Source organism: Lynx canadensis, chromosome B1 (genome assembly GCF_007474595.2).
Source record: "Lynx canadensis isolate LIC74 chromosome B1, mLynCan4.pri.v2, whole genome shotgun sequence".
NCBI lineage: Eukaryota > Metazoa > Chordata > Mammalia > Carnivora > Felidae > Lynx > Lynx canadensis.
Genome location: NC_044306.2, coordinates 86,253,147 through 86,273,593, shown reverse-complemented (window position 1 = coordinate 86,273,593; position 20,447 = coordinate 86,253,147). Strand labels below are relative to the sequence as shown.

The window sequence follows — 20,447 nt, the reverse complement described above, 5'->3', positions numbered from 1 at the left end:
GGTGGGAAGCTCAAAACTTACATGCATAACAGTTTGTATTGTCTTGTTATCATGCTCAGTACTCAGCAAAAAGCCTGGGCTATTAGACAATAAACTCTAGCCTACTCTTGTAGGTATCAATTCTTGAGTATATGAGATGGCATCTACTGAGGCACCATGCTGATTGCATTATGTCATTTCTCACACGACAACAACCCTATAAGGCAGCAAAGACTTCTGACTGTATCTTAAATTTAGATGGGGAAATTGAAACCCAGAGAGATTTTGTAACTTTCCTATATTCATTTGCCTTCATTGCCATAACAAAACACCACAAACTGGATGGTGTAAACAACACGAATTTATCTCTCACAGTTCCGGAGGATGGAAGTCAAAGATCAAGGTGCCAGCAGGTCTGGTTTCCCCAAAGGGAAATCCTGCTTGGGATTCTATCCTATGCTTGCAGACGGCCACTTTCTCACTGTGTCCTCATATTGCCATTTATTTGCGTGCAGGCATTCCTGGTGTCTCTTCGTCTTCTTATAAGGACACCAGTCTTACTGGGTTAGGGCCTGACCCTTTGACCTCTTTTAACCTTAATTATCTCCCTAAAGGTGCTATCTCCAAATAGTCACACTGGGAGTTAGGGCTTCCACCTATGAATTTGGGAGGATATAATTCAGCCCGTGATACCTCCCCAGATCACGGAGCTAGTCAGTGGTGGGGCTGGGGTGTACATCCTGGCTCCCTGCCACTTCTTATAACCCACCCAATTGCTGTGTGTGGGGCTGCCCCATCCCACCACACCCCATTCTGTGTCCACGGAAAACAGCCCTGTGTAATTACCCATTGCACAAAGTTAAGAGAACAAAGGCCTGAGTATGGACATAAAGGAGAAAAGGGAAGCTGAAATGCAGAAAGGCAAATGTAAAATCCAGGAAAGTGGACTCTCAGAAAGGCAGGAAATGTAGCTCACACCCAAACTTATTCTTCCATGGCCAAGAGTCCTCTCCCCACCCCCATGATGCTGGCTTTGTGGTAACAGCAGGAAGCTCCCCCATCCTTTCAAATGGGGAGGAAGGTCTTGGGAAGCAGTGCTTGCTCTACTAGAAGCCATTGGCAGGGAACAACCCAGTGACCTGCTTTTTGCAAAATTACAAAATAATATACAATTTAATTTCTCATCACATTTTTGTAACCAAAAAATGTCAAGGACCCTTTTGCAGTGCTATATGGTTCATAAATGCAATTAATAAAGATTTACTGATTAGCTAAAACATGTTAAGTCCAAAAAAGCAATACATGCTTTTCTCTTTCAGATAATGCAAGGAAGCATCTTATATTTATAAAGCACAAGCTTTCAACTATATTGGATTTTCCTTTTAAAAAGAACAATAATTTAAAGTGGCTGCTAGCAGAGAATTGTTAGGTGCATTTAAATGGGTATTTGTGTTCTGAAAATCTTAATTGGAACTCTTTTATTGTCGCTGTTTATGTATGTGTTTGTTTTGGTTCTGAGGGAGAGCTGAGGTTCCTTGCACATTAGGCTTTCATCTGAAATTCTGATTTCATACAAAATTAAACCAGCATATTGTAGGTACAACTTTATACAAAGCATTAAGACATGCTGCCGTATTATTTTAAAAATATATGAAGGGGCGCCTGGGTGGCCCAGTCGGTTAAGCATCCAACTTTGGCTCAGGTCATGATCTCACAGTCTGTGAGTTTGAGCCCGCTTGGAGTTCTTGTCTCCCTTTCTCTCTGCCCCTCCCCTGCTAGCACTCTGTCTGTCTCTCTCTCCAAAACAAATAAACATTAAAAAAATTTAAGTACATGAAAAATCAAAATGGTTTTCCTATGTGAATCATTCTATAACAAATATGAGACATAGCAGGACGGGTGTAATTTGGAAAGAGAGAAAATCTCTGTTGCCCATTACCTGTCCTCACACCATAGCCTTCCTGGACTCCACCAGATGGTTAAGACTTACTAGCTAACCCTACGACGTGGCTAAAGAGGTAAAAATTCTGCTTCATCCTCACTATTGTTGGCTACTACAACATTAACTTCAAAATCACATTCTCAGTTTGACCACAGCAGAAACCAAATTTTGGTTCACAGGTCAGCCCATCCTACTGGTCAGCAAATGACTCCAACAATATTTTTCTCCTCTTTTTTCTCCCAGTAAAGATATGGTAAGTACTATTGCACACATCATGTCAGTAATCTCTGGTCTTGAATAGAGATACTCATTTGGTACTAAAATCTAATAATACAGAAACTCAAATAAGAGAATTAAGGCATCATTATAAGACTTTCTTTTTTTTAAAACCAGCCAGAGGGATTTAAAATTACATACATATTTTTAACGTGTATATTTTAATAGTCTATTAGTGGCACTGTCCTTCATCCTGGATATTAACGCAAAGCCTTCTTCGTCTTTCTCTCTAAACTTTCTGAGCAAGTGTAGAGGATCCAGAGTGCTAATGTAAGGAGTAAAAGATAACTCTGATATTTCCACCAGGATCCCCCGCTTAGCAGGAACATGTTCCAAGGCCTTGTCCTGAAGCTCCATGACTGCACAAAATCCTCCACTCTCTGCAAAGCCACCACCACCAACATGTAACTGCCTTATGCCTTCTTTGTGTCCTATTATTTAAAAAAAAAAAAAGTTATGTAAAATAAAATCCTTTTCTACTAATTCACATCTTTGGATAAATCATTTTATTTATAACTTGAGAAAAAAAAAAACCCTTTAAAATGGTAATCCAAATAATCATGATACTAGATTTAACCAGCAGTGGGTCCAGAGGTTTCCTATAAAACTACATTATCATGGCCTTAGCCTGACACTCCATTTCAAATTCTCATCAAGTCTACATCTCCTGCTCTACCTTTTCAGGACTAAACTAAGTGCAAGTAAGTGTCAAGTGCCCCTACAGAACCTCTTACTACCTTGTGGAATGAATAATAGCAATTAAACATGAAAAGACCCAACAAATCAGCCATGTGTCTGACAAAACAGGATTATTCCCTGCGGGGCATTTTCAAGTTAGATCATATCCATTTTTCTTGTTTACAAAGCCTACTATTGATAAAGTATAGCAGCTGCCTGTTTAAATAGCTGAACTGACAAATTAGTAAGTGAGCATACAACTCTGAAAAGTTTCTTGTGGGAAACATGAAGGGGGGAAAAAGTGGCCCCCTCTCCCAAGCCTGGTCGATAACATCCATGACACATCAATACAATCAGTGATGGAGATACTGGCCCACTGATGCTGAACTCTTGGAATCTTAATATGTACACACCCAATGAAATTAACAGGAAAACATTTCTGTCCTTAAAAAAATTATAACTGAATATGAAGTAGCTACAGTTTTCCAAATTCAAAAAAAGATCTTAAATGAGTGAGCATGCTTTTTCCACCTCAGTGCTTCTAATCCCACTTTTTTTTTTTTTTCTAATCCCACTTTTAAGAGTCCTTACTAATAATCCCATCACTCTGCATTATGCTACACCACCAGGGATAGGCATCCTAAAACGAAGGGATCGCTTGTCATCTTTCTTTCAGGATATTTCTTCGTAAAAACTGACTTTTCTTAGAAAAAAAGAAGCCCTCCTGAGACCTGTAACAAGACTGGAGGAGAGGAGGCTCAAATTAATTTTCCATTTCCTGTTGTTTCCAGAAACCTTTCTCTTTGATTAGACATTCCCAACTAACTCTTCTATTCAGTCCTGAAATAGAAATCGTCTTTTTCTTCCACTTGCTCCTTACTGTCATAAGCTCCAGTTCTGGTCAATGGATTTATTGGTCTCCAGAGTAAATTTTCTTACATAATACACTTGGTAAATTGCTACATGCATGAGTCTTAGACATACCAATCCAACAGAAGTATGTATGCATTCACGTGTGCATCCACAGATGAGTGAGCTGTGAAAGTCAAGAAGAATCTTCCCGTACAACTGGGACCTTACTTAGACTCTGGCTTCTTTGTCCAAAATAAAACAAAACAAAAATCAGTATTTCCAAACGCCGCTAAAGTAGGAGGATGAACAAACTAGTTTATATGAACAAACTAGTTTAGGGTGGCCTGGAGACTGATGCACATCAACACCTCATTTCATCATTTTTTATGGCTTTAATGTTTATCTTTTTCTTAATACTGGTATTGTAATCACCTGGACCATCTATAAAGCATTGACACATAATCACAGTTTCAGAACAATTCTTTTTCTTTTTCTCTAAAATAAAGCTTAGCAAAATCCCGAGATTAACTTCTAGAATGAAATCTATTAAACAAGGAGTCAGGCTTAAAAGGGGTGGTGTCTTTATGCAAACAAGAAAACAAAGAGCAGGAATTTATTAACGTTATTGAATGGAGCACTAAAATCTCCATTATGTATATAAACTATATGATGAAAATATATTGGTCAGCAGTCAGCACAAAGACTAAAGGTGAGTCTAGTTTTCAATCTGCTACTTGGGGCTTAAAGCTGAAGAACCATCACCATTGAGTCCTTTGAAAAACTATAAATCTTCTTCATCTTAATTACTTAAATCATTTTTCTGGGACTGATGGATGACCAGACTCTTCACCTGTTCTGCCTAATATCTCCTTTTATTTATAGTCTCACAGACTATGGATTGAAAAATGCTTTTTTAGGTAAAGAAGAGAGCCTTCAACAAGAATGCTAAAAGACAGTGGCAGGGTGGGCAGAAAACACCCTAAGAGAAGGCACTGAGACAAAAATACAAATTAAACAAAACAGAACAAAATCCAGAGGGAACAATCATGCAAGCCAACAACCTCCAGCTTGTAAGAACTTAACAGGCAACAACCATTAACCACAATCTTTGAACCCCAAATCATATACATAACAAAAGATATACTATATATGGGGCTACTCTTGCTGACTGAACTCTAGAGAATCACCTTGTATACCTTTCCTCCATTCCATCCCTCAGCTAACTCAATCCACCGCATATGTGTGTACATGCATGCATGCGCACGCACGTGCGCACACACGTACACACACGCACACACACACACCTGCCATGGCAGAATGTGTCACGGTCTCGTTCTTTTGTGTCTTTACTCACACTGTTCCCTCAACCTGGGATTCCCTTGCCTCTTCATCTACCTTCAAATTATCTGTTCATCCCTTAATCGCCAGCTCCATCATGAGCTCCTCTTGGGGGTTAGAAGCCCCCTGCTATGTACTCCTCCATGCATTTGTCTCTATGTCTACCACAGCACTTAACAAACTGTATTGTAATTCTTACATGCTTCCCTGGGTCTCCAGTGAGGTCCTTGAAGGTGAAGTTGGTCTTGTACATCTCTTGAAACCACGTTGTGGGAAAAAAAAATACATGGAGTCTGGACTCAGACATTCGAATCCTGGTTTTGTCAATGTCCATATCTATAAAACGATAATGGTATATCTACTTCTCAAAATTACTGTGAGGATTAAAAAACTTAATTACCTTGCACATACTAGGTGCTCACCAACTGTTGGAGCTACTTCTTTTTTCTTTTGGGAGGGGTTTTGGTGTTTTTTTTTTTTTTTAAGTTAACTCTGTGCCCAATATAGGGCTCAAACTCACCACCTCCAGATCAAGAGTCACATGCTCTGCCTACTGGGCCAGCCAGATGGCCCACAGAGCTACTTCCTTTTGAACACCAACACAAGCAAAATACCTACCATTTAGTACATGCCCAGTGCATGTGTGTAGATTAAAATGAATCCGTAATACTCTAGCTGACCATTATATACCAATGGTATATAAAGGTAATTTCACCTAGTCTTATTAAGTTAGGTTTCAATACTGAACAATATGCCAAAGAAGATACCCCAAGTAAAATGTCAGAAGCTGGGGCCACACTGCCTAACTCAGAGGCCAACCAGGAACTATCCACTGTCTCATCTGTTCTGCCTGACTCACCAATGAACACACTCTCCTGCCCAGAGATCCTTCTTTTTAAACTTCACAGTACCTCTTTTTCCTCAAATATAACATGGAAATGGAAACATAGATGGTTTTCTTCTTCCTATTTACCAAGATAGTATGATTAAATGGGAACTATAAGGCTAGTTTCAACTTCTGGAGACAGGCACCACGTACTTACACACCCACATGAAACACACACATGTTACACTCATTGCTTAGCATGTGAGGGTTTCAGTTCAAGGCACTTATAAATTAAGGAGAGACAGAAGATAATGAGAAAGAGAAGAGGAGAGAACAAGGAAAGAAAGAGGAAAAGAGAGGTGTGGTAACTGTTCTTGACAAAGAGGAACCTCTCCATCTTTGAATGGGTCCTCCTACATTCAAATGCACTCAGTCCAGTATTCATAACTGAGTATGACTCTATACTCTGTGTGGTACTTAAAGTGCTATATTAGAAATCTAGGATGATTTCTTACCACTCCTTACTAACAAAAATTCAGGGAAGCTCTCCAGAAAAAGAAGGACTCAAATCTCTTGCAGTTGCAGAACTGGTTCCCTAGCCCTTAAGCCAAGCTTCTGGACGTCATGGTGTCTCCTTGCCTCTTCCCAAGCCACCATCCTATCACATTAGCTCAAGGGGGGAGCAGAAAGGCACCGTGTTAATTATGTGTATGCAGACAGCAGTGCAACATCCAGAAACCATTTTTTTCTTTCTAATAGTCCACTTTCATCTTATTAATAAAAAGTAAAAACTCTGACTTCTTCAGAATCACCTAGGGCTTTTAATGGAAATCTTTTCTTCAACTAGGCTAGCTTTTCTCCAGCTGATCCTATAAACACTGCTGGCAATTTTTTCCCCAATGCCTCTAACATATTTTCACTTAGCACCAGTTTGATGTATAAGATCTGACAGCCCGGCAGTTATAGGCCACCTGCATCACTGTCGCCATGACAACAGTGAAAGACAATCCATGATCCCATGCCCTGGTCACACGTTTCAATACAGCTTATCTGTCCAAAGCCACTGAGTCTAATGGAAGAGAGTAATTACCATCTTCCACTCATTGTCAAAATTCCCACCATATAATGCTCTTCAAAATTATTTTATTCCTCTCACATGGCTGCTTTGCAAAAACTAAAAGAAACCTTAAGTGGAAAGGGGGGTATGTGGAGAAGGAGAAGGCTGTGACGGGTATAAATGTAGCTGACTGTGCGCGAACTGTCCCTTTGCAGCCGAAGAAGGCACCAGCCAGCCAGAGGGATACACAAACATCTCTGGTTTGCTGATTATCATCTTAAGATTTTGTTTAAATTTGAGCAAGGAATAAGCAAAACTTCCCAATTTCAGCCTATTCTAAAGGTGTTTCATGATTAGCACCGCAGTCCATGCACAGGCATCACGAGCCCCTTCCTACAGTCCGCGGTAGTCACGGCGACACTCAACAGCACCACGGATCCCAGTGATGGAGATCACGAAGACGCAGAGGCCCTCCATGTGGACACTTCTCCAGTCATGGATCCCGGCACTCTTCGGCCTCTCCCCTATACACCACAAATATAAAAGCGGATGCTTGACTAGCTTAGTGTTGGATTTGGTACTGCATATTCTTAGTGGTAGTTACAACACTGCCATTGAGAAAAGTTCCATTCATACAGTATTGAAGTGAACTTTGACCAGCAAGTACCTCTGTAGAAAACCTTGTGGGGAAAAGTACCCAGGGGAAAGAGTAATTAAATTTAAAGGCAAAGCCAAAAGTCATATGGACTTGAAAAGCAAACTATAAACAGCAAAAACCAAACAAAGGGCAGAGAAGATAACCCTTCAGGTTTAGGCAACTCAACTCTTATAAGACTGCTCCACCTTTCTTAACTTCAGTCATTTTCACATAAATAGAACCATACCCATCATCTACTCATTGGCTACCAAGAAGGCTATCTGAAGTGGTACCTAGCTTCATGGTTCACATAAAATATTCCTATTAAGAGGAAATGAGCAATTTCATGCGGTGGAATAAACGCCAATCCACGAAAGGACAAAAGTTATGTAATTTTAAGTATAAAAAATTCTTAGATTTTATTTGTACACCTGTCAGAATGAGCCTGAAACATTTTGCTTAGGCTAAGTCCTAAAAACCACCGCCATAAAACATTTACTCAGCTGTCAAAACATTATAGTTATGAACTAGCATTACCTACAGCGTGTATTAAAGATGGCATTATATACATTACACAACAAGCGTGGAAAGCCTGATTAGCCAAAGGTCTCTCTAACGCGGCCCCTTTAATTATTTTGGTGGTTGGTGGACAGGACTTCTTATCTTTCTCTTGGCCACCCTTTTGGTTCACTGTTCATTTGCAGTCCTCAGAGAAGGCCACAAAAAGAAGGAATGAGATGAAGCCGAGGTGGAGGCTCCTAATGGAAAAATTCAATAGTTTGCATTATTTTCTATAGGACACCACAGATAAAGATGCAAACATGTGGATGTTTACGAATCTCTAGTCAAAATGGCCCAACCATGACCAGAACATTCCAATCAATTCTGCCACCACGTAACACGTTGATGAAATGTTTCCATGTGATCATTCGTGGATTTCATTTAGTCATCCTACTTCATTTCCTCCCCCTACAGTGGAATTTGAAAAACATCATTTAGATAACAAGGGCTAGATAAACATAAAGGTCTTGATAGAACAGAGCTGGAAAACTTAAATTGCTATCAGCAAAGGAATTTCCTATCTGTTACACCCCCACTGTGGTAGGAGATCCAACTAGTAAGAGTCTTCTATAATGTCTATTGTAATCTTCCTTTAAAAGGATCTTCTCTGCTACCCCACTTCATTGGAAGGGCTCGGAAAACTGGTTTGGAAACCTCCTCTTGAGGAAACCAGAAGTTTCCACAATCAACCCAAAGAAGGAAGTATTTGTTCTCCCCCTTTAACTAGTCCATTTCTTAAGTCCCAGCCCTCACTTTGCCCTCCTCAGCAATTCTTTGTCTTCTTGATCTTGACATTTTTTGAAGATTATGAACACATTCCTTCTAGAATGACCCTCAGTTTGTCCCATGTTTCCTCATGATAGATCCAGGGAATTCTATTTCAGAATAACACAGAAATAAGTCTGTGTTCTCACTACATCATATCAAGAGGCACTGATGTTGGGGCACCTGGGTGGCTCAGTCGGTTAAGCATCCAACTCTTGGTTTTGGCTCAGGTCATGGTCTCACAGTTTCCTAAGTTTGACGCCCACGTTGGGTTCTGCACTGGCAGTGTGGAGACTGCTCTCTCCCTCTCTGTCTCTGCCCCTCCCCCAGTGTCTCTGTTTCTCTCAAAATAAATAAATAATTTTTTTTAATTTTGAAAAGAGGCATCGATGTTGGTTTGTCTCTATATTGGCAATAGTAACTAGGATTATATGGCTAAAGTGAAATCCTCTGGGTTTTCCTAATATAACATTAACATTGCCTTTGTAATTAATAAGTAATTTGTGGAGAGGTACTTCAAGGCTATGTAAATATCCCATTTCTCATAAAACTGTCATATACCACTCTTAGCATACAGTGATGATTTTGTAATTCCATCATTCCTTTTGTATTTATTAGCGGGCCTACCAAGTAAGACTTTTCTCTTCTCTCCCACCTCCCATTTATTTATGTATTCAATTCCTGTATCAGTATAGATTTATGGATCCTTATTTTACTAAATGGGTTATAATCCATTACCATATTTATTTTGATGCTCAAATGCTCCAAATTTGGCCAGTGGGAGCCCATCAAATAGGCTCCTGAGTCCTTACAATTCTTTAAGCATTCCTCCTACCTTCTGGCCCAACAAGATGCTCCAGGCCCACGTTGTACTTCCCTACCCCACCTCAGGAACAGCATTTTCCGCAAGTCATGCTCCACATTTTTAAAGATAAAATGTTGCCTTGACGGTTTCCAAGACTATGATGCAAATAAATTAAAAGAAGCAAAAATAAGTATCAGTCTGTTCAGTATAGAATGGAAACATTTCTGGTAAATCTGGGAAAAGTAGCCCAGTGCATCACCTTTGTCATGTGCTCATTTCCAGTGACATCAGAACTGGCTTTGCACTGGCCACACACAACTGGGCTATGAAAGCCATGGGGCTGCTTCCAGTCAGGGAGGAGAAAAGTGAGAACACAGAGATCAGAGTTCCAAAGCAATAATGCAGGACAATGTATATATAGCATGCCAGCCAGTCTGCCCTGGTCAGGGCCAAACTTAGCAAAGATTCTTTGCAGGACTAGTAGAGCCTACCCAGGGAAGCTACAAGGAGGTGGGCAAGGATACCTTCCCCTCTCATGTCAGTACCAAATTATCACATCTCACTTTCTCAGAAAATAGTTTCTGGGTCCATTTTACATATAATTGCTTAGCAATCCACAACTGATCTGTGAGGGAGAAAATATTGTTATCTGTCCTTTCCAGAAAGAAAAAAAGAAAACTAAACAAAGAATGTTCTACAAGATGCTCAGAAGCAAGAGCAGCTTCAGGTTTTATGGAGCCTGAAGCCCGTAATACTTAATTGTTTAACAATAAAATTGCTAATATAATATAAAACAAAGCATGACTGTATGAAAATTTCTAGGGACCCTCCCAAAACTCTGTAAAGGGCTGTGCACATAAGAAGACCTGAAACTCAAGCTTCACTGGCTTCATGGTAAAAATTCACCTCTGCTCAGGAGCAATTCCAGCTTCTTGCCATGGATCCTACGGTCTAATAGTAGGGCACTAATTCTTCAGTGAGGACAGTCAGACAGCCCTCCACTGGTCTGAAAAAATCAGAGACTCCAGGAAATAGTACTGAGGACATATCTACAAGATGGGCTTCAAACGCCACCAGTTATCATTCAACATAAAGTAAGAAAGCAACCAGAACTCCCATAAAAGCATGGGAACAGCCTGTTTGGCAGAGGACTGGAGAGTCTTGTTGGCTGTTTGGTAGCAAACCCCATCTGTATACAAATGCCAGTCCAACTACCCAAGTGAAGTCACAATGCAGCTAGGAGACTTAGAACCCCTCAAATCAAAGTAGAGTGACAAACCCTATCTAAAGTCACAGATGCAACTTGACATTCAGGCTAACAGGTCTCCAGGCTGGGGGGACTACTCACATTTTGGATCTGACTTTCATGTTCTTATAACTGCCTCATCCTCCACTGCATCTACCCCCACTTGACCTGGTGTTTCACATTCACTGAACCTACTACCATTGGCTGAACCCATTTTTCCCATCTTTGTGCTATTGATCAGGTTGCTTCCTATCCATGCAATGGCTTTCCTATCTTCCCTGCCTAGAAAAACCCTACTCATCCCTCAAGGCCCAGATCAGATGCCAGCTCCCTGCGTGGTCTTCCCTGATTTGCTCCTTACCTCCTCCCCCAGCTCTACAAAAATATAATTAAATCATTCCAAACGCTGTGTTCCTCAAACAGTTTTTTGTAAGTGTATTAGAGCCCTTATCACATTACACTGAGGAATGACGTGTAGGAATCTCACCAGTTACATTAGCACAAAGTCTATACCCATGGTCTTTGAATTTCCAGCAATCTCTATGGTACCTGGCACAGAGGGGATTTGAAAAAATATTTGTTGGGGCGCCTGGGTGGCTCAGTCGGTTAAGCGGTCGACTTCAGCTCAGGTCATGATCTCACACTCCGTGAGTTCGAGCCCCGCGTCAGGCTCTGTGCTGACAGCTCAGAGCCTGGAGCCTGCTTCAGATTCTGTGTCTCCCCCTCTCTCTGACCCTCTCCTGCTCATGCTCTGTCTCTCTCTGTCTCAAAAGTAAAAATAAAAACATTTTTTAAAAATTTAAAAAAAATTGTTGAATTAACGACTGCTGCCAAACTGCAAGTGTTCTTCTTCCTTTCACCTAAGTAGATGCTTATCTTAATTAAAATAAAACTACAATATTATCCGGTTTTAAAATCATGTAGCTCTATATAGCTGTATATAATTACACTCAATCAAACCACTGATATTTTTAGGTACCTCTTTCCCTTGAAACCCTCCTTGACTATCTTTGACAAAATATCAATGTGTTCTATGGTACAAGTTTTATATATATAGATGTGTATTTTTCCCTTTTTTAAACTTTTTATTATCAAAAATTTCAAGCATACAGACATAGTCAAAACAATGTAATGAATCTGTATCACCCAGCTTGCACCCATGGCTTTTCCTATTCACCATAGTTCACGTCCAATATTATGGTCTAAATATTTGTGCCCCCCCCCCCAAATTCATATGGTGAAGTCCTAATCCCCAAAAGTGATGGCATGAGTGGGTGGGACCTTTGGGAGAAGCTTAAGATGAATGTGATTAGTGCCTTATCAAAGAGCCTCCAGACAGAGCCTGAGCCTTTTCTGCCACATGAGGATACAAGAAGTCTGTGACCCAGAAGAGGACCCTCCCTCAATCATGCGGGCTTTCTGGTCTCAGACCTCCAGCCCCCAGAACTGTGAGTAATAAATGTGTGTTTATAAGCCACTCGGTCTGTGGTCATTTGTTACAGCAGTCCAAATGGACTAAGATACCCACTTTTCCTTTCAGAGTAAAGGAAACCCCAGTCATCATATCACATCTGTACGTATTTCAGAATGTACCTTTTAAGTGTTACGGCCTCTTTCCAAAAACATAACCATAATACCATACCACATCTAAAATGTATTTAATAATAATTCCTTAATATCATAAAATACTTCAGTTAGTGTTAAAATTTCCAATTGTGTGAAAACAATTTTTCCAATTGTCTCCATTTTTTGCACTACATTTTTACCAGTGGAAATATACTGTTACTTCATACAACTCATAAACAAATTGTCCTATTTAAACAAAAAACCCCAGGGCGCCTGGGTGGCTCAGTTGGTTAAGCGTCCGACTTCAGCTCAGGTCACGATCTCGCGGTCCATGAGTTCGAGCCCCGCGTCGGGCTCTGGGCTGATGGCTCAGAGCCTGGGGCCTGCTTCCGATTCTGTGTCTCCCTCTCTCTCTGCCCCTCCCCCGTTCATGCTCTGTCTCTCTCTGTCTCAAAAATAAACATTAAAAACAAAAAACAAAAAACAAAAAACCCCAAATTTATATCCTATAGAGCCATAACATTCCACAGGACAAGAGTCATGATGTCTCATTTCATTGCCATGTACTAATTATGCTGCTGAAATTTTGTTAAACATTTGTCCTATATAGATATATAAAATAATTTGTTTTCAGTTCATTTACCTTTCTACCCAAAGATTTCATTCCGCAAAGATTTCCACATGAGTTAGCACTACTTTAGAGCTATTCATAGCCCATAACAATACATTTTATTTTTAAGTCTTAAAGTACAAGTTTTTTGTCTTCCTGAAACTCAAGTGTTCACTCTTAATTAACACAAATGCTTTCACTCTAAATTTTCACGTTTAAAATAAAACTATGGCTAGAAAAGAAGTGCCCTCAATACACAGTTCATAAACAAGTGAAGTATGCAAAGTAGCTTCCATGTTTTACTTGGGCATGCACGTTAATCCACAAGGGACCACATAACACAAGTCATGAGCACAAGAGACCAACACCAGGGGTCTCTTCGGGCAGACTCCAGTTCTGCAGGGATGTTGAGAAGGAAGTGCAAGACTTAAGAACAGCTGCATTAGTTCATTTCTTGATGACCCTGCACATGTACTATATATTCCTTGATTTGCAACTGGAAACTAATGCTTAACGAGCACAAAGGGCACTCAATTTACACAACCGAAATGTTTCTGAAAAACTGAATACAAATAACCAAATATTTGAATGGGGAAATCTTGCCATTAAATGAATATCATAGTGGAGACTTTAAGAAATCAAGATTTTTTATAATGCAAAAATCAGTCTTCTTAAAGTTAGGGGTTAACATAGGTTTCCCAAGCAAATACACAAAGTCACCATAAATACAGATGTCAATTTAAATACAGAAAATATCTACTAATTCACGCTAATTGAAGGTAAGGTGACATAGACTAATAAAAAGTAGGAATTAAAAGTAGGAATCACTTCCAAACAGATACAACTGTATAGACAACAAATATTTGCAAAATACATCCCCTTTCAAGATCTTTGCACTTTGATGATTTTATTTGCAATTATTTTATTGTTTCCTTATGCAAAAAAACAAATAATTCAAAATAAAAGCAGTTTATTTTATTTAATGGGTTAAATATCCTCTCCTATTCTTGTTTTACTTACTCTGTTAATCTGTTTACAGATACTCTTTCATAAAAGGCTAGGATGTATGGGTGGCTCAGTCGGTTAAGCGTCCGACTTCAGTTCAGGTCATGATCTTGCGGTTCATGAGTTCGAGCCCTGTGTTGGGCTCTGTGCTGACAGCTCAGACCTTGGAGCCTGTTTCCCATTCTGTGTCTCTGCCTCTCTCTGCCCCTCCCCTGCTCACATTCTGTCTCTTTTTCTCTCTCTCAAAAATAAACATTTAAAAAATCTTAAAAAAATTATTTTTAATCTAAAAAAAAAAGGCTTAAAAGCCATATTACAGTTACCATAAATTCTGCACATCTGGGATCAAATTCATCAAGTCAGACTGTATCTCTAGATTCTGAATTTTTACTTTTTTCATGTGTTCCAAACAACTCCCTCCTATACCCAGGGTCCCCAGAGAATCAGTCTTTTTGTACTTTAAGACTCGTGGAACTCCTTGCTTATAACTGGCCCTCAGTGTTGCTCACGTGGTCTCTTGGGGAAGACGTTCACACACAGAACATTGCTCTTACATGTTCAGGACAATTGCCAGTCGTTAGAAATCAAGAAGGTGTCTATTCTACTTAAATACAAGGACAGGGAGGCTGACAAACGCAAAAGAAAACACAAGTCACATGGAGCCTTTTAGACGCCTTAACGTCTTCAATTCCTTCCTTCCTAAGTCACGTAAGTCACACTAGAAATGGCCACTTTAACCCCAGACACCAATCCCACTTGCTTCAAAAGTTGCCATTCCCTGTACCATTGAGGCTTTGGCCACATCCAGACTAAACCATCAGAGCTGGTTTATACCCTACAGGGCAGGAAGTGAATCATGCTTCAGTCAACTGAAACCACAGCAGGTTTTAAGGAAGCCAACCAAATTCAATCACTTATCTTGGAAGGAAGGGTCACAGGACTGACACTGATGACAAAGAATTAGCACTTTGGATTTACATCTCCCCTCCCAGATGAGACTTTTAAAAAGCATAGGGCACTTAACCCACCAACAGAGTCCAGTTCCTGAAATCACCTTCCGCGATATAAGCTCTGTGTACCCTCACTAGTAAGTGAGGCACCCCAGCTCAGCGCAGGATCTCTAGCTTGTCTCGTGCCAGACTTTGACGATCTTTCCTCTTCCTTAGCAGAATAAAAAAGTTCTCCTTTTTGTTCTCAAAATGCAGATTTGTCTCCTCTTTTATTCTTAATGTGATCTGTGGTGATTTTGAGGGTCTTAATACAAGCAAAATCCTAATTATGGGGAAGGCCATTATATCATGTCTTATTTACTATAATCCCAAAGCAAATGTTTGGGGTTCCTAATTATACTGATCTAAATACTTCCCTCATATTTTCTTAAACACTCATTATTCTTTCTCAAGTAAGACTTTTAAAAGGTGTTTCTAATAGAGAGAATTCCTAAATTTACACTTTTACTTAACGTTGCTGACTACATAAAAATCTAATTCTGAGAATAAAATGAAATCGAATGCAATTTTATGTTTTTAAGTATATCCTAAATACAGAAGTTAAAAGTTTGGAGAATATTTACTTCCTTAAAAAAATATTCAAATGATCCATCAGTAACAAAGCAAGATATTCAAATCAGACATCCTTTGTGAAACAGAACTTTTTTTTCTTTTTTAATTCATAAAACAGGGGCGCCTGGGTGGCTCAGTCAGTTAAAGGTCCAACTTCGGCTCAGGTCAGGATCTCACAGTTCGTGAGTTTAGAGCCCCAAAGTCGGTTTCTGTGCTGACAGCCTGGAGCCTGGAGCCTGCTTGGATTCTGTGTCTCCCTCTCTCTCTGCCCCTCCCCCACTCATGCTCTGTCTCTCTCTTCTCTCTCTCAAAAATAAACATTAAAAAAATTAATAAACATTAAAATCATAAGTGGAGAATAGAGAATTTGGTCTCCTCTGATGCCACCTTCCCAGGTTTCATTAAAATACAAATTAGAAGTTTCTAAATTATAGCTATACCCTTAATAAAGTTACAAAAGCCTAAGATTATCAAAGAAGCAGAACAGGTTCCCAAGTACATCAGACAATATCAGAGGTCAACAGTTCAGATTAAAAGAATTTTACCTAGTAATTCTCATGGTAGTTTGTATGTACATATTTTTAAGGCTTCTCATGGATGACCATACCTAGTAATATGTACAAATACACAAAAGAAATCACCACCTAAAATAACACGCTAGGGGCGCCTGGTTGGCTCAGTTGGTTAAGGGCCCAACTTCAGCACAGGTGATGATCTTGTGGTTCATGAGTTTGAGCCTCACGTCAGGCTCTGTGCTGACAGCTCGGAGCCTGGAGCCTGCTTTGGATTCTGTGTCTCCCTCTCTCTCTGTTCCTCCCTCACTCATGCTTTGTCTCTCTCTGTCTCTCAAAAATAAATAAACGTTAAAAAAATATTTTAATAAATAAATAAAAAATAAGATAACACACTAAATTCATGTTTTAGAATGTTCCAAAATGAGAACCATAACATCCGTACCAGGCACTTTCTCAGACATTACAGCCAGACATTTGTTCACAAAATATTTTCTCTGTTATAATCAGCTACAATCCATACGACAAAATATTTTAGGATTTGTCCTGTGGAGAAAAGAAAAAACGGTGTTAGGTTTTTAAAAAAAATAATAGAAGCACAGACTCTGGAACCAGACTGCCTGAGTTGAAACCTCAGCTCTCCCATTTACTAGTCATATGACCTTGGCCAAGTCACTTAGCCTTTCTATGCCTCCGTTTCTTCATCTGTAAATACTCCTACTTCATTGGTTGTTTTGAAGATTCAATGAGTTGATAAGTATTAAATGTCTACTATGGTGTCTGGTACATAGTACCATATAAGAATTAATAATAATAATAATAATAATAATAATACATATGAGGATCTGGTAGTGGAACCATAACCTTGACTATTGTTGTGAAGAATCTATATTCCAATGTGAAAAAGAGGAGTTTCTAATAAGATAGAAGTATAGAACACTGAAAATATTTCGGACAGTCCCGATTCATTCCTCTGGTCAATATTTATATTACAGCCCGCTGGAAATGAACAAGCTGTAGCTGGGGAAGAGAGCAGAATTCACTGTCTCCAATTGCAAAAATAACACACACGAGAGCCATCTCTGATCAAGTGATCCAGGCTGACTAGACTCTCTGATGGCACGCAGGGGAGGGACACAGGCTCCTATATTCTAAATGTAGTCGTCTAAACCAACCAAATTATTTTTTGACAAGGGCTTTGGAAATTAATGCAGGCTTGTTAGCTAGAGGAGTGGTAGTTAGCAGTAGTTTCAGTTAAAGGTGGCTTCAGTACATTCTAAAACTCCAAGCCTGTGATAGCACTTCCCACAGAATTCAAGGCAAACGGTAGGTGTGGTATAAGGGTGTTTCCAAAATTCACCCTGATAAGATCAACCTCAAGATCTTGTCCTCGGCTCCAGTCTTACCCAGTGGAAAAACCTACCTTGCTTTCCACTACATAACATGTTTCAGAAATCGTTTTAGAAGATGTTACTACAACCAACAATTTTAGCACATTTGCTTGAGATGGAATTGTAACCCTTTGTCTCTTCATTTCAGGTGATGTGAGAGGAAGCTAGATTCTGCCATTACAGACTTCTATGAGATAGAAATCAATTTAATTCAACTAATTTGATAAGTTCCTATGATACATTTCTCTCACCTTTCTCAAACTTCGCAATCTATTTCTGGGTATAAACTGTTCATTGAGTATGCCTAAATACGGTCATTATAGACCTTTTCAATAGTACCCTCTGAAGAGACACTTTAGAAAAACAATATTTATGCATTTGAAGACAGGCACTGTCCCATGGTCAAACATCTCTAAATCTCTCCATTTAGTCAACTACTATTAGCTATTCCAGAGAAGCAAATTAATAATTACCATGGCTTGAAAACAGACTTCCAATCACAATCAAGTTTGTCTCCTGAGGTTAAAAGCTAACCAAACTGTGACGCCTACCATGTGACTCTGAGTGCCTCTCCTAATGAGTAACAAGTAATACTAAATTACAGGTTACTACCCCAAACCATACACAAAAAGCCACCCATCCAAGCTAGATGATGTCTTATAAAAATAGTTATTAACCAAAGACAAATTAATGAAACCTTTGGTTAAACTGGTATCCTTGTTTCTCTATTTCCTTATTGATTACATGGAACTGCGAATGTACCTAATGTAGATTAATATTTTAAGGGTACCAAATCCTGAGGCATCCTGCTTCCACATTAATCTTTTGCATTTTGTTGCATATAATTCTTTCCCCACAGTTCTAATTTTAGAAAGAGGTGGTCCATTAGAATGAATCTGTTCCCCTGTAAAGACTGGTCACAGCAAAGATCTAATATTTCTCCTTAATCTTTTTTTTCCTCTCATGGAGAAACATATGGATTATGTTATTAACTGTTCTTTTCACTCTCATTTTTCATTTTAAAATCACCAACAGATAGGGAAAAGGTGTCCTTCATGCCTTGTTCCTACAGCTAAAGAATCACAGTAACATTCAGTTTGCAACTCAACAGCATCCTTAGGAATGGGTAACAATGTGGTGAGCTTTAACGATCATTAAAAATACACACACACACACACACACACACACACACACACACACACACATTGGTTTTAGGGAAAATGTACTTCCAGTATCAAAGCAAATCTTTTGGGCTAAAAACTCTGAACCCAGACTAAGGGACAGACTTAACGTTAAGCTTTTAATATAGTCTGTGTTTTTCTAAGTTTACAGAAGAGCTGTTTCACTGAAAATTCTGCCACTGGATATGCTGTAGAGAGAAACATCAAATGGCAAAGTCATTTTCATTTGGCCACATAAACTATGATGAGCTCAGATGCAATTTCTTGGCTTCTTAAAGCTTTTGTTTGTTTTATTTTGCACAGTGGTCTCTGAAGCAGGAGATTTGTCTGCCTCTAGTTGTGCCAACGAGGTTCAAATATTAATGTTTTACTGGGACTTACCATGGCCCAGGGAAAACTTAAAATGTTAAAGGCTCCTTATTGTCAAATAAAAATCCGACCTTTGAAGCTTTAGAAAACTGTCTGGTCCACTTTACAACATAACCCGTCTTTACCTTGATTTTAATAGTAAATAAGTTCCAATATTCTCCTGAAATCAATCAGAAATATTCTATGGTTGGCAATCACGGCTAGACCAGCACTTTAAAAGGGAAAAAGAGGTGTCAGGCTACATAGACTGTGGAGGTCAGGGGGAAGCCTCTATTTTTATACATTAACCACTGGTTTACTAGTGTTGACAGAGGTTCACTAAGGCAAAGCAAAAAAAAAAAAAAAAAAAAAAAAAAGCTTTAGAGAGGGATTTTACTCAATTAATTGACTTTGTTCCCTCAAAGTGTCATCTGGGTCAAGTTTTATAAACCAAAATAAAATTTAGAAAATATACTAGAGGTATTATACCTAAAGGTATAGGGTTAAGTGCTTATCCAAAGAAAAGCACTTCAATGACAGGAATAGCCAACCTTGAATCCATTTAGTAAAACCATTTTGTAAAGCTGAAAGTATCACTGTTTCTTAAAACAAAGCACAGTAATATTTAACTACATATTAAGTAAACATCTACAAGTACTTCATGTCCTTAGAGTTTTGATCCTACTGATAAGGTTGGAGTTTTCCTGAAAAACTTTTCTTATTATCTCGTCTTCCGCCCTTCTCATTCTCTCCTGAACCAGTATGGTCATGATATCATAACAAGACAGAAATAGAAATTTTGAGCATTTCAAACTTTTTCCCAAGCTCTATAGCTTTCTTAAAGACATAGCTACAATCAGAAAAGAAGTAGCACAACTTGGATCTTATTTATTTTTATATTACATACATTGTGACTCCATATTTATTTAGTCTGACTTATCCCAAAAAAGGTTTAAGGTGGTTTACAAAAATCCCCACAAAATAAGCCATAAAATTAATTCTAAGGGAGTGGCGATCTGGAAAAAGGGTAAAGGTATATATAGGTCTACACACACAGAATAAAATAAGATCTGAACAGTTATAACTCAATTTCATAGTATGTTACCTCTGAATTGTGGGGTTATGAGTAACTTTTTTACAAAGATGCATTTTTTAAAGGTTTTAAAAGTAGATGAGAAATTACTATTGGTGGGAATGCAAACTGGTGCGGTCACTGTAGAAGACAGTATGGTGGTTCCCCAAAGAATCAAAATTAGAACTACCCTATGATCCAGTAATCACACTATTGGGTATTTACCCAAAGAATACGA

At 39.0% G+C, this 20,447-nt stretch overlaps 1 protein-coding gene and 1 long non-coding RNA gene across 3 annotated transcripts in view; both read right to left on the bottom strand.

The window, feature by feature from the left end:
- MAML3 (mastermind like transcriptional coactivator 3) overlaps positions 1-20,447 on the bottom strand; it is a 414,834-nt gene that overhangs the window by 362,960 nt on the left and 31,427 nt on the right. The window lies entirely within an intron of this gene.
- Positions 410-20,441, bottom strand: LOC115512228. Its single transcript, XR_003968324.1, has 3 exons — positions 20,321-20,441; positions 7,332-7,337; positions 410-419 (listed from the first exon to the last, which is right to left on the bottom strand). It is a non-coding gene; the product is annotated as an uncharacterized LOC115512228 (long non-coding RNA).